This window comes from Leptinotarsa decemlineata, unplaced genomic scaffold (genome assembly GCF_025532065.1).
Source record: "Leptinotarsa decemlineata unplaced genomic scaffold, Ldec_3_MD MMD2_tig00002159_RagTag_RagTag, whole genome shotgun sequence".
Lineage (NCBI taxonomy): Eukaryota > Metazoa > Arthropoda > Insecta > Coleoptera > Chrysomelidae > Leptinotarsa > Leptinotarsa decemlineata.
In genome coordinates, this window is record NW_027412574.1 from 342,666 (window position 1) to 355,664 (window position 12,999).

The window sequence follows — 12,999 nt, forward strand, 5'->3', positions numbered from 1 at the left end:
GCTATAACTTTTAAATATTAGATTCAACTAACTATTACATAAGGACATATTGTAAAATTGATAGATAAGACAAATTGTAAAATTAATTTAAGACACCAAAGGTGTGGTATACCCGTATGTGTGGTATACCTGTAGGGTATACCTGTATACATAAATAGGGTTAGCCTTGTAAGTGATGAATTTGTGGCCGAAACACGTGTCGAGGTGTTGGAAATAACGATTTAGTGTTGGGAAAAAACTCCATTAATAACAAATATTTCCTTTGGAATTCTATTTGATGAGGTGCTCAAAGTGTTTACCATTTACCTCCCGACAGTGATGAACTCGCTAAACAAAATTTTGTAGTGAACCCAAAATCAAGTGAGGAGAAACGGTAGAAATTGCATGCCTTATTCTTTCTTGCAATTCTTCCGATATTTGGCAGCCTATTTTTGTAGACTACATTTTTTATATGTCCCCATAGAAAAAATTCAAGAAGGATCATATCGGCAATTCAATTGCTTCTTCGCGTCCAATCCATTCATCAGGAAAAGTTTCATCTAGATATGCCCGTACCACATGTCCACAATGTGGAGGAGCCCCATCTTGTTGAAACCATATTTGTTCTGCTGGCAAATTGGGATTTTCATTATTCGGGTATAATCGTCTAAGCTCTAAATTATATGATGTGAAAGTGATAAATATCGTTCATAGGTCAAATTTCCGTTTATAAAATAGGGTCCTATGACGTTTTCACAAAAAATGTCACACCACACATTTACTTTATGTGGCCGTTGATTGTAAACTTCATCCATGCAATGTGGATTTTGGTCTGACCTATACCTATAGTTGTGTCGATTTACGTGCCGGTTTGAACAAAATGTAGATTCGTCAGAAAACAATATGTGGTTGACAAACTTGACATTTTCATTTATTTTATCCATAATAACTTCACAGAACTCCATTCTACGATCAAAATCGTCTTCATTCAATTCTTGTACCAAATGAATTTTATATGAATGGAATCTTTGCAGTTTGCAAATATTTTGAATGGAATATCGACTCATGTTATGATTCAGAGCCCTCTATTGCGCCGAATTTATTGCATTTTCCACCACATCTAACATGACATTCAAAGAATTTTCTTCATCAGTAACGATTACTGGCCTTCCACTCTTTGGTCGATCTTTGACACCTTCAGTTTCATGAAAACGCTGTAATGTTTTTAAACGGTTGATTTAGAAATGGGTTCTCGATTGAGATGCAATTCATTAAAAATATCCACTTGGTCACAACTCCGTCTTCTATCACCGTATCCTATGATCATTAAAATTTCAATACGCTCAGTATCAGTTATACATGCCATTTTTACGCGTAAATTACTTACACTTAATGTATTTTTGACATGTGTTGTCAAGATCATCATTGTTAGGATGGAAACTTGATGGAGTACGAACTAAATGGACTAAAACATTTTTGGATAAATTATTAGAAAGTTATTTTCAAAATTTATTGCCTCCTGTATCCATTTGAGTTTCTAGCTCGTCAGTTATGAGAGGATCCATAGTCTCTTCAAGCATTTCAAGGTACAGATTGCCAGTCAAGTTTTCTTCCAGGAAAAATGGACCACCTATAGCATTTCCAAAAGTAATAGACCAAACATTAACTCTTTGTGGGTGTTGTGTATGCCTTTTCCGAAAAAATAAGTAAGTTTTTGCCACTTCAATAGCTACAATTTTGTTCAATTAAATTGCTATTCAGAAAAAATGATTGCTCATCGCTGAAACAGTTGTTTAACAAAAGATTAAAAATGGTATTGACTCAATGAGACATGATTGCACAAAACTCTCTATTCTTCTATCATAATCATCCTCGTAGAGCTCTTGAAGAATCTGCATTTCATAAGGATGAAATGTATGCATCTTCAATGCTTTTCTTCCTGTCCCTCGTGACATTCCTGTTTGTTCTGATACTGACCGTAAAGAGCTTGTGGGCTCTGCACCAAATGTTCCCAAAACTTCAATTTGAGCTGTTTCATTCAGTACTCTCGTGTTATTTCTTTTTTTATTTCTCACTGAACCAGTTTCGTAAAACTTATTCACCAGATCAAGCACATACCGGTGACTCATATTACAATTTGGATGTCTTTCGTTAAGAAGACATGCCGCCCTTCGTGCACAATTTCTAACTTCTCCATGAATTACCATCTGTCAATTCTCAACTGGTACAACTATATGTACAATACTACCACATCGTACAAATCCACGAACCAATTTTTTGCCTGAAAACAGAAACTTTTCACAGCAGAAGTAGCAAAAAAGGACTGCTATTTGTACACTTTCTGCAATAAGAATTAACAATTCAGAATTTATTGAACAAAACTTTACCTACATTTTACTATTAGAGTATTTTCTGATGTGTATTAATTGCATCTTATGGCTAGTGTTACCCCAATAAATAGTTGGAACGGTACCACCTAATATTCTTACCAGTTCTGATCAAATCATGCATCCTAGTATAGGCGTTCTAATAATTACTTCTATCAGTTTAGAACGCTATTTTTCGAAAAATGCTCTTCAAAAATAATAAGTCAGGGTACCATTGGAAGCAGAATGGAACACCAATCAAAATGTTGTGTCACTTGAACCCCCTTTTCATCTAAAATTATGTGGAAACACCTCAAATTTAAATTATAGTTTGATATACTTCAACAGAAAAATGCTACCTACCTCTACCTTCAACTCCCGTCGATTGAGAGGTACAACTCCCCAATATTTTAAAGTACAGGCTTGTGATGTATCGTTATGAAGATATCTTCATTCTCTATTTAAAAATGTTATCGCTTTCAAGTTTATTGCAACAATTAGTATAAAATAAATTAAAATTATGTGGTGGTATATTGCAATATACTCAAAACTTATTTCATGTTGAGGTATTGATAAAAAGAAAGTAAGCAAAAACCATAGTTATTTTTCTTTCAGATGGTATCCTGAAAAAACTGTTAATAATTTCCGTGGCAACATCGATTTAAAACGCCTTGTCAACTTGTTTTGTATGCTACAACATTAGTTATCAGTATTTTAATTTAAGTTCGAAGTTCGTTAACTTCAAGTCTGACAAATGGTTAGATTAACGAGTATGCAAAAAATAACAGTTTTACAAAAATGATTGGTTACGGAAATAAAACCCAAACACAATAGGAAATAGCTCGCCTATTTCATAATACATTTTCTAAAGTACCGCCCATATATCAAGGAACAATAAGCAAAATAGAGAAGCAGTTTCGCGAGCTTGGTCATGTGGGGCAAATTAAAAAAGCAGCTGTCAATGCAATGAGTGATGAACTCAAATTAGATGTGATGTTTGAGTATGAGAAAAACCCACATACATCGAGAAGACAGGCATCCACTACATTCAATGTTAGCGATACATCGACAGCAAACAACAATACAAAATAAAATGCATCCCTATAAAATGATACCCACTAAGGAGCTCATGGAAGACGATTTTGATAGAAGAACGGACATGTTGGATAGCAATATCCAATATCCAATTAGAAGACGTTATGTTTCCTGATGAGTGTACTTTGTCTCTTAACGGTCATGCTAATCGGCAAAATTGCTGCTACTGGTCAATGGAAAATCCTCAGTGGATGAGAAAGGAATACAAGCAATACCCTTAAAGGGATTGTAGGAAACCATATCATCGATCCCTTTTTCATTATAGGCAACTTGAATGGCGATAATTATTTGGCACTACTTCAAACTGATGTCATTCCAATTTCAGCAAATTTATATCCCGATCCAGGAAACCCTCAAGTTCCAGTGAATACGATATGGTTTCAGCAGGATGGAGCACCACCACATTACCAAGTTAATGTCCGGCAATACCTCGATACAACATTTCTCAATCGGTGGATAGGAGGGCGAGGATCGATTAAATGGCCAGCGCAAGAGTGAACGAGCATTCTGCATCAATAATCGTCTGGTGAGTACGGGCTAGCGAGCGAGCGAACGAGATTCCCGTTCACACTAAACGACCGCGAACAAGTATTTTCTTTTCTCGCCTTCTTCTCGATCTTTTCTGAACGCGAACAAGCATACGTTTGCTCGCTCGCTAGCCCGTACTCACCAGACGATTATTGTTGCAAAATGCTCGTTTACTCTTGTTCGCTCGTGCTCGCTTTTCTGGTGAATTCGCACCTTTATCATTAGATTTATTTTTATGGGGATATGTGAAAAGCAATGTGAACAAAACTAAACCTTCAGATTTGAATGACTTAAAAGAACGAATAATGCTTGCCATTAGGTCAGTCACGCCTGATATATTAAATAATGTTAGAAGACAGTTTTATTTGAGATTAGAATGTTGCCAAGACGTTCACAGTAAACATTTTGAACATCTACTTCATTAACATCCATAGTTCTTTTTCGTATTCTACATTTCATTACGTTTTGCATTACATTTTAGTTTTTGAGTGTATTTTATCGAATTTTGGTAACCACATGATTTGAATTTATTTTATGAAGAGACACTTCAAATGATGTTAGTATGTTTAAAAATATGTTCAAAATATGTTTTTCCGTTAACCAGCTGTCGCACCCCTACGAACGGCAACCCTCAGAAGTAGAAACTTGTGCGAGCTAAGGATTAACGAGGTTTTACCTTTTAACGTGTGATTCCTAACACGGGTTGGACGATAGCAGGTGAAAATCGATTGTTCAGACTAGGGCTTGAACCACCGACCAACACGGCAGTCAATTCGAGTGAGTGAATAAAGCACCCGTGTCGAACCGCCTGGCTACCGACCGACCACACACACAAACCTATACTTCCTATTGAAAAAATGGGGGATTGTAACTTTCATTCGAAGGGGATTGAAGGTAGGGGTAGCATTTTCACGTTGAAGACTGTCAAATTATAATTTACATTTGACGTGTTTTGGGATTTATTTTAAATATATACAGTAACCGAAATAATGAATTTATTCCATTTGGCTTTTACACATTGTAAAGTCCGTGAAAGTATCCCTCTTGACAATAAAATTGACCTGTTTTTTCGCTTCTTCATATTATTTACTGGAAGGAAGATATTGAGGGTGGAAAGTTTTCAAATTGACACCCTGTATATTTTTGTATTGGTAGCTTCACTTGTTTTGTTATCAGCATTGTGCACTAAACAAAAATTATTTTCACTTCTATTTTTATTCACTGGCATTTCAACGCTTCTATTTTCATATTATTCGAATATTTCAAATCAATTTTTCTTTGAAATTACATATATGTTGGACAATATGTTGGATTGCTTTCAATATTGTTCGTTAACAATGAACTGAAGTGTATTTCCGAATATATTTCAAAAACTACTCACCTGATGCAACGGAACTAAAATTATTCAGATTTCATTTTTTATAATTGTTTTCTCCGTATTATATTTATTATATATTATATTTGTTCATGAAACAGAGGCGTCATCAAACTTTTTTCCATAATAATGGAAAATGTATTGAAACAGACAATACATTTATTTCACGATTCATGGATTTCTTGTGGAAGTAAATAGGTACAAAACATTACACAAATTCAAAAAACTTCATTGATAGTAATAGTTCTCTCAAAATACCTAATTATATTTACTTCATGATCGTTAGCCTTTTTATTTTTTGATAATCTTCAGTTCTAGAGTTCACTTCTACTCAACGTGCTAATCTATACTTTTAAATGTGAAAGTCACCCACTTAACACTCACTCATTCATCTATGTTTCTCCGTAGGTACTAGTAAGTCCTAGGAAGCCTGAAGAAGCTTCCCAATAGAAGAGAAGGTTCTACAAAGTAGAGCAGAGTTTTAATTTTTGAATTTTTGACTGAGCGAGCTCACAGAGCTGAATATTATCGAAATGTGAACTAATATAGTTGATATGAGGTTACCTTATGATTGTGACTTCTGTTCGTCAGTTTATATTTCCTTTTTGATAACGCAATGATATTTGGACAATATTTTTTTCTTCTTCATTTCACTTATCCATTCAAATGTATGTATTGATTGTAAAAGAATTCAGTTATCTGTTAAAATCCAATTATTCCAGCAAAGATTTGAATGAGAAATACGACATACTTTTGCCAAAACACTAAACTGAAAATGGTAAATGAGTTTCAAAATTTTCAGAAAAAAATGTTTGATCAATGCGAGTGATTAAAAATTTCGTTTTTCATTTTTTATAATAATTAGCAATACAATGTATAAACTCCATGAACTCAGCTTGTGAACCAAACTTTTTGAATGATATTCCCAACTTGTACAACAAAAATCACTCCACCTACCGTGATGTATGAAGTAGTGATGCCTCTTGTCGAGACAAGACAAGAAAATGATTTCTCTCGTCTTGTCTTGACTAAGTCGAGAGAAAATGGTCTCTCGTCTTGACAAGAGACCTGTTTTTCTGGCACTCTCTTGTCTTGTCTTGTCTTGTCTCGACTTCTCTTGGCGAGAGAACGTCCTTGGTATTCAGAATTTGCAGTAAACGGAAACTTAGTGGTTATTTGGGTACTTGAACGCTGCACTGGATTCGTCCGTTTAACAGTGATGTCAGTTGTATACTAATTGTGAATAACTTCGAATTATTCTGGTATAAGTATATCAGGCATTATTTAATCGAAAACTTTCTGACAAAACAAAATATTCTCCAATCAATGAAAGTGCCTTTCGAAGAGGATAAGGGGGACTAGGAAGAGATATCCGATGAAGATCCTGATTTTATTGATAATGCAAGTTCGCCAGTATTACGTTTGAGAATACTAATGAAAAAAATAAAAATATCTGAACAGCTTTCTAATAATCTAAGACATTTATGTGAAGTTTTCAACGTGAAAAATTCAGCTGTGTCTATTGATGTGGCTACCAGGTGGAATTCAACCTCTAACATGATTTCACTTGCTCTCAAGATGAAAAATGCCATCAACCCTTTAAGCGACCACAATAAATGTTTGAAAAATTTTAAAATTCGAGATGACGAATGGAACACTCTTACCTTAGTAAATAGTTTTCTGAGATATTTCAAGGATCTTTCAACCATCTTATGTGGAGATCATTATCCAACTCTACCATCGGTAATTGTTGGCTTCAATATTCTGATAGATAATATAGAAAAACTTATGTTTGAACTCGATTCGAAACAAAATAGAACAGAATCAGATGAATTAATTATTTGTGCATTCAAATCAGGTAGGGATAAGATGCTCAAACATTAGAAAAAGACTAACTGGATTTATTGTGCTGCGTTAATCTTGGATCCCCACCACAAAGTAGCTACATTTTCTAGAACAAGCTGGGGGAGAGAAATGAAAGAAAGTTCTGTTGAGAATTTTGAAAGAATTTTCAAAGGCAACTATCTTGCGCATAAAAATGCTCAGCCACCGGAAATAGTCGTTTCTGAGGAAAATTTAGAAGAGCCTTCGGAAAATGGAGACTTTCAGGATCTGAACTCATTTTATGGCTCCATTGACAAAGAACAGTCTCAAAGAGAGGGAGAGAGAACGGAAATTGATAGATATTTAGATTTGTCACGATCACCACAAAAAACCAATCTTTTGCACTGGTGGAAAGAACATGAGATTGAATATCCACGACTGGCAAAAATGGCTAGAGACTTACTGGCAATTCCAGCAACAAGTGTGCCTGCAGAGAGACTTTTCTCAAAAGCTGGCCTTACTATAAGGAAACATAGAAACAGACTGAATGCTGAATCAGCTAGAAGTCTTCTCTGTCTGAACTCCTGGTTCACCTGTTCGATGGCCCATAAACTGAAGTAATTTCATTTAGATATATTATTTTATAGTGTTTTATTTTCTTGTGTTATCTTAAATCAGAGTGTTTTATAGAATTTTAATAATTTATTTTCAAGTTTAAAATATATATTTCAGTTTCATTATCGTTGTTTCAATCTGAAAAAAGTTTTTCTGGAAAAGATAGTTTCAACAACAAAATCCTAATATTGCAAAAATTTCAGTAATCTTGAAATTATTGTGGAATGCACAACCATATCTTCTGTTCTAAAAACATCATATTGATGATGAAAATGCTCTGCAAAATTATAAATCAACAAAGAATCAGGTCAATAATTAAAAAAAACTTGCAAGAGAAAAATTTATAGAAGATCAATACACTCGTGGTGGTAGTGATTCTAAAACAAATATGGAATAATATATTATCAGTATATCAGTTATTGCTTACGTAACAAAGCTACTAGATTTGACAATACAATAATTAAAGAAATCAAAATAAATAGAAATGTGTTTATGGATAAAATCTGCAGAAGAAATGAACCACTGGTTTGTTACCATAGAAGACTTTATTACTAAAACAATTACCCATTATAACCTCAATCCCAAATCTGAATTTTCAATAGAATACCTTACAACTATTTATTTAAATCCTTATGTTCTGAAGAATATTTTATACAAATTTAACAAATCTTAAATTTTATGTAAATTATGAAATGCACCATGTGCATCTGGTATATTTCCATTTGAGCTAAAGAAAATCTATAGTTTTTCCTATTAGAAAATGTAGAAATGTTACATCAGCTCTACTACCAGTTGACTACTTCTAAAATTGAGCTGGTATGATTAACCAAAAAATATATAATGCATTATAAATGTATTTTGGTGGTATCAATAAACAAATAAGCATCAATTAAAACTTAATTTGCAAATTATTACCTTCATTCACTCCAATTGTCAGGATTCGAAATTATCAAATACAAAAATTGTAATGAACCATAAATTTTTGCATCAAAAGAATATTATAATTGGATTTCTATAATACTATTTTTCTCTCGACCTCTCTTGACTTCTCTTGTCGAGAGAAGCCTCTCTTGTCTTGTCTTATCTTGTCCAAGAGGACCTTATGTCTTGTCTTGACGAGACAAAATTTTTCGAAAGGAAAATCTTCTCTTGTCTCGATCGAGACATGATTAGACAAGACAAGACGAGACAAGAGTCGAGAATCTCTTGTCTCGGCGGCAACACTAGTATGAAGGGTGGAGATTGAGTATACAAAGACAAACCAGCACCATTTCTCATTATATTTACAGGGAACATGTTATTACATAAATCAATGCCACTGTAAAAGTATCTTTTTTGTCATTTTCTGAATGACTGCCTCAAATTTCTACACCAACAACTCGACAGAACAACAACACGAATAGTAAAATAAAATTGAAAAAAAAATGTTATTTTGTCAGTGTCAAACGTTTTCCGAAGAATAAAATATTCAAATATTTTCAGGTTTTCGGTACTCAAGTGTACTTCTAATACTGTTAATGAAATATTTTTGATTTTTTCTTCTCCTCTAATAATTAAACTCAATACATTTCCCAGGTAAAGGAGGATACAGTCAGTATGCTTCGTTTTGCAGATCCGTAACTTCGCGTTTACTCTGGAGTTGGGTGCAATGTCGTTTATATTCATGGTCGAAGTAGACGGTTGGTAGGACATATTATATATAGGAACATACGTAGCATTTCATGAAAATGAAACCTTAATCTACACGTATGCCCTCCGTCCAAAGGCAAAATGTAAGAAAAAATATTCCAAACAACCGCCGGGATGCGGATTCGGATATACAGGGTGTTTATTAAACATGTGGCAAAAAGCAAGGGACAATTGAATATTCCTTGAACTATTCTAAGGATATTTTGTCGTTTGATGATTTTTGATAGCGCGCTTTGTTTCGAAGATACGGGGCGAAAAATAATTTCGGCAATAACAATTTTGGTAAGTTCAAAATTAATATCGTAGCCGAAATAAAAGTATAGTGTACTACACTGGACCTACCAAGTAATAAAAAATCTAACAATTTCGTTGGTACCTACCAACAACATTTCTATAACTAGAAAACGGTTTCAGACATTCAATTTGCTCAGTAACGCAATCAGAAACGGTAGTCATTTTAACAATTCCTGTAACTCTTGTAGATTAAGAAACATTACATGTAATTTTTGGTTGTCATTGTCGAAAATTTTTTGCTCCGTATCTTCGAAACAAAGCGCCCTATCAAAAATCATCATGAGACAAAACATCCTCAGAATAGTCCAAGGAATAGTCCCTTGAATTTTTGCCGCATGTTTAATGGATACCCTATAGGATTAACTACAAGCGAAAACATGAGGATTTTACGCCCTGCAAACACCGAATACTCAGGACACATTTCGAAGTAAATATGTCACTGAGCAAGAAAAGGAGTATACATCCCCTCTGGACACAACCAATGCAAATGAAAAATCCATTGGAAAAGGTATAATACCTGTAGATCAAGATGAAGCAGAAACATCGTAAAAATTGTACTCCGTTCCAGCATTTTAACTTTCGTGGATTCCAGACGACGCAGAATTTGACGCAAAGGAAAAAATGGTTTATTAACTTTCATGCAAAGATACTTCAATCAAAAAATTTAGGAGAGAATCAAAATCACGGAAGACATATGTGAGTACTTGCTCCAAATAAAACCTCTCCCAAGCTGCACCATATGTGATAAACACCCCACCCCCATGAAGAGAGCTCAAAGATGAATAACAAAAAGTACTAGAACACCCAATGGTTGAGGTCTGCCATTCAAAATCTATGAATAAAACCCAAAAGTGCCTAAGAAAGAGCAAAATCAATAGACACACCTACGGAATGGGTTACGGATAGGGTTTTCTTTCAAGAGGAGCGCAGACCAAAGCCACACACTTGGGATGGACTGTATCTCGAGAAAGAGATCCAAGTCCCAAATACATACACATTTGTGAAAGAGATGAATATAGAGATTCAGCCACAAAAGGAAAATAAATTACTAGAAGCCATGCCTACCAGAAACACTAATATCTCTAATGATGACAAAGAAAGCTCTGTGTACGCTACGATACCCACAACTCATAATGAAGAGGAAAACTCAGAATCTGGAGAAAAAGAGAAACTCAGAAATATCTTTCCCAACTGTCTGAAGGGAAAGAATATTCTCAACAAAAACATCCCTGAAACAAGTAAAGAGGTATATGCACCTGACCTATCAACAATTCTCAGCACACTTGAAAGCAATAATAGCGCTTTAGAAGAGGAAGTGAGAAAAAATCAAGAAAAAAAGAAAGAGAGAATTCCGAAAGAAAAAATTCTCTCAGTCAGAAAGACAAATACAGAAATCAAAGAGAACCAAAACTCCGGAAAATGTAAAGAAGATGAGGTCTATACCACCAGGAAAAGCAGACGCAAAATAATGAGGAGTGAGTTACGAGTTACGGTGGAAAACCTGAAAAAAGCAGCCGAACGCAAAACAAAAGAAATAGTGGAATTATACTGCAAAGCTACAGTACAATTTCCACAGGAGATGGCCAAGCAAATTGAGGTGGTCAGGAAATACTACGCTAAATATTACAACAAAGAAATCAAAACGGAGGTCGACAGGCTCGAAACCATGATGAAATTCTTGAAGTCTCCCAACAAAAATAATTTTCAACTTGGAATACAAAGAAAATGATTCCTCCCTCTACAGAAAAACGAAGAATTTAAACACCCCAGAAAAAACACTAGGTGGAAATAATAAAATCAATCAGCTCGGAAACAGAAACCAGTAATAGAAATGAGGAACTCTAGGAAGTCATGGACACACAATACTGAAGCGGAAACTTCTGAAAATAAACCCAAAAGGAATACAAAATACGAAAACGAAAATAAAACTTTACTATCAATAGTCATTAAAGGTATACTCTCTTTGAACGAAGAAAGCCAAAAAACTATCCAACAAAAGCTGAAAGGCGGATTTGAATCAAAGTATACAGGGCGATCAACGCTTTCCCACACCAAGAAAAGTGAAGATCATCATAAAGTAATAAATACATTAAATGAGCAAAATACACTACACACTGCCTAAGGACAAAACACACGCATTCATCGTGAAAGGTCTACTAGACGCACAACCGCTGGTGGATGATATTGCTGATGAACTTGAGGAGAAACATAAGATAGAGGTCAAAAATATGTACAAGATGAAAACGGGAAAAAGACCACTTCATCTCATGATAACCAAAAAAGAGAATGAGAGATCTCCCGGGCTTTTATAAAACTCAAATCTCTAGTAGGTACACATCAGCGAAATGTTAAGGTCGCTCAACGATCTCATTCGTCTGCTGGAGGGCACGACGGGATCCCTTGAAAAGTGGAGAGCGTTCGTAGAATTCCTCCAGAATATTGACATCTACAACTTTGTAGCATTTTGTTTTCGCTACTCTATTTTGTTAATTAAACAAAAAGCTTTATAGCAACATCGATTTCACTCTGTGGTGACCTACTCTCAGTGAACATGAAACCTTATAAACATCCTATTACGAATCTCGATTCAAAAACCACCTTTAATTATAAATCATATTTTACAAGATGTCACTATAAAGAAAATTATAAATGCTTTGTTCACCATCAGAATTATTCATTTCTGATTTCAACTTGTTGTCAGTGAAACTGCATACGTTAAAGCCCTATATGTTTTTCAGTGTTTTACTCCGTACCAGTGTTGATCTGAAAATGATTAAAAGAAGGTAAATAAAATTATTTCAAAGAAAATATCCTACTCACGTGGCGTCCGATGTTGTCTTCAATGGAATTTTCGTAGGTGATTCATATGTATGTCTGTGTTTTGGTTATTGTTCGCTTATTGTTGTTTTGATATTTTCCGCTTATTTTTATTTGTCAGCTATTTCATGACATTTCAACTGTCAGCTGTCAGCTTTTGGGGGTGTCTGATCAGATACAACCAAACATACCATTACTTTAATCTGGTCAGATTGGTCGGTTATGCATGAAACATGCAAATATTGATATATCGAAACGTTGCTAGCGACAGTATAGGAGAGTTATTTTCTAAAAAAACATTTATAGGGTTGTTGTACCCGGAAGATTTTCAACCAGGGACTTGTTACGGTTTCTGTTCTGATTGGCTATCTTCCAAGCTTTAGTTTAACCCCAAGTCTACATCTTATGGATATTTCT

The 12,999-nt window shown here is 34.6% G+C and overlaps 1 long non-coding RNA gene across 1 annotated transcript; it reads right to left on the minus strand.

Moving 5' to 3' along the window:
- Positions 1 to 12,351: 12,351 nt before the first annotated feature.
- On the minus strand, positions 12,352 to 12,737 carry LOC111516062 (uncharacterized). The gene is made up of 2 exons (XR_002723628.2): positions 12,586 to 12,737; positions 12,352 to 12,528 (listed from the first exon to the last, which is right to left on the minus strand). It is a non-coding gene; the product is annotated as an uncharacterized lncRNA (long non-coding RNA).
- Positions 12,738 to 12,999: the final 262 nt, after the last annotated feature.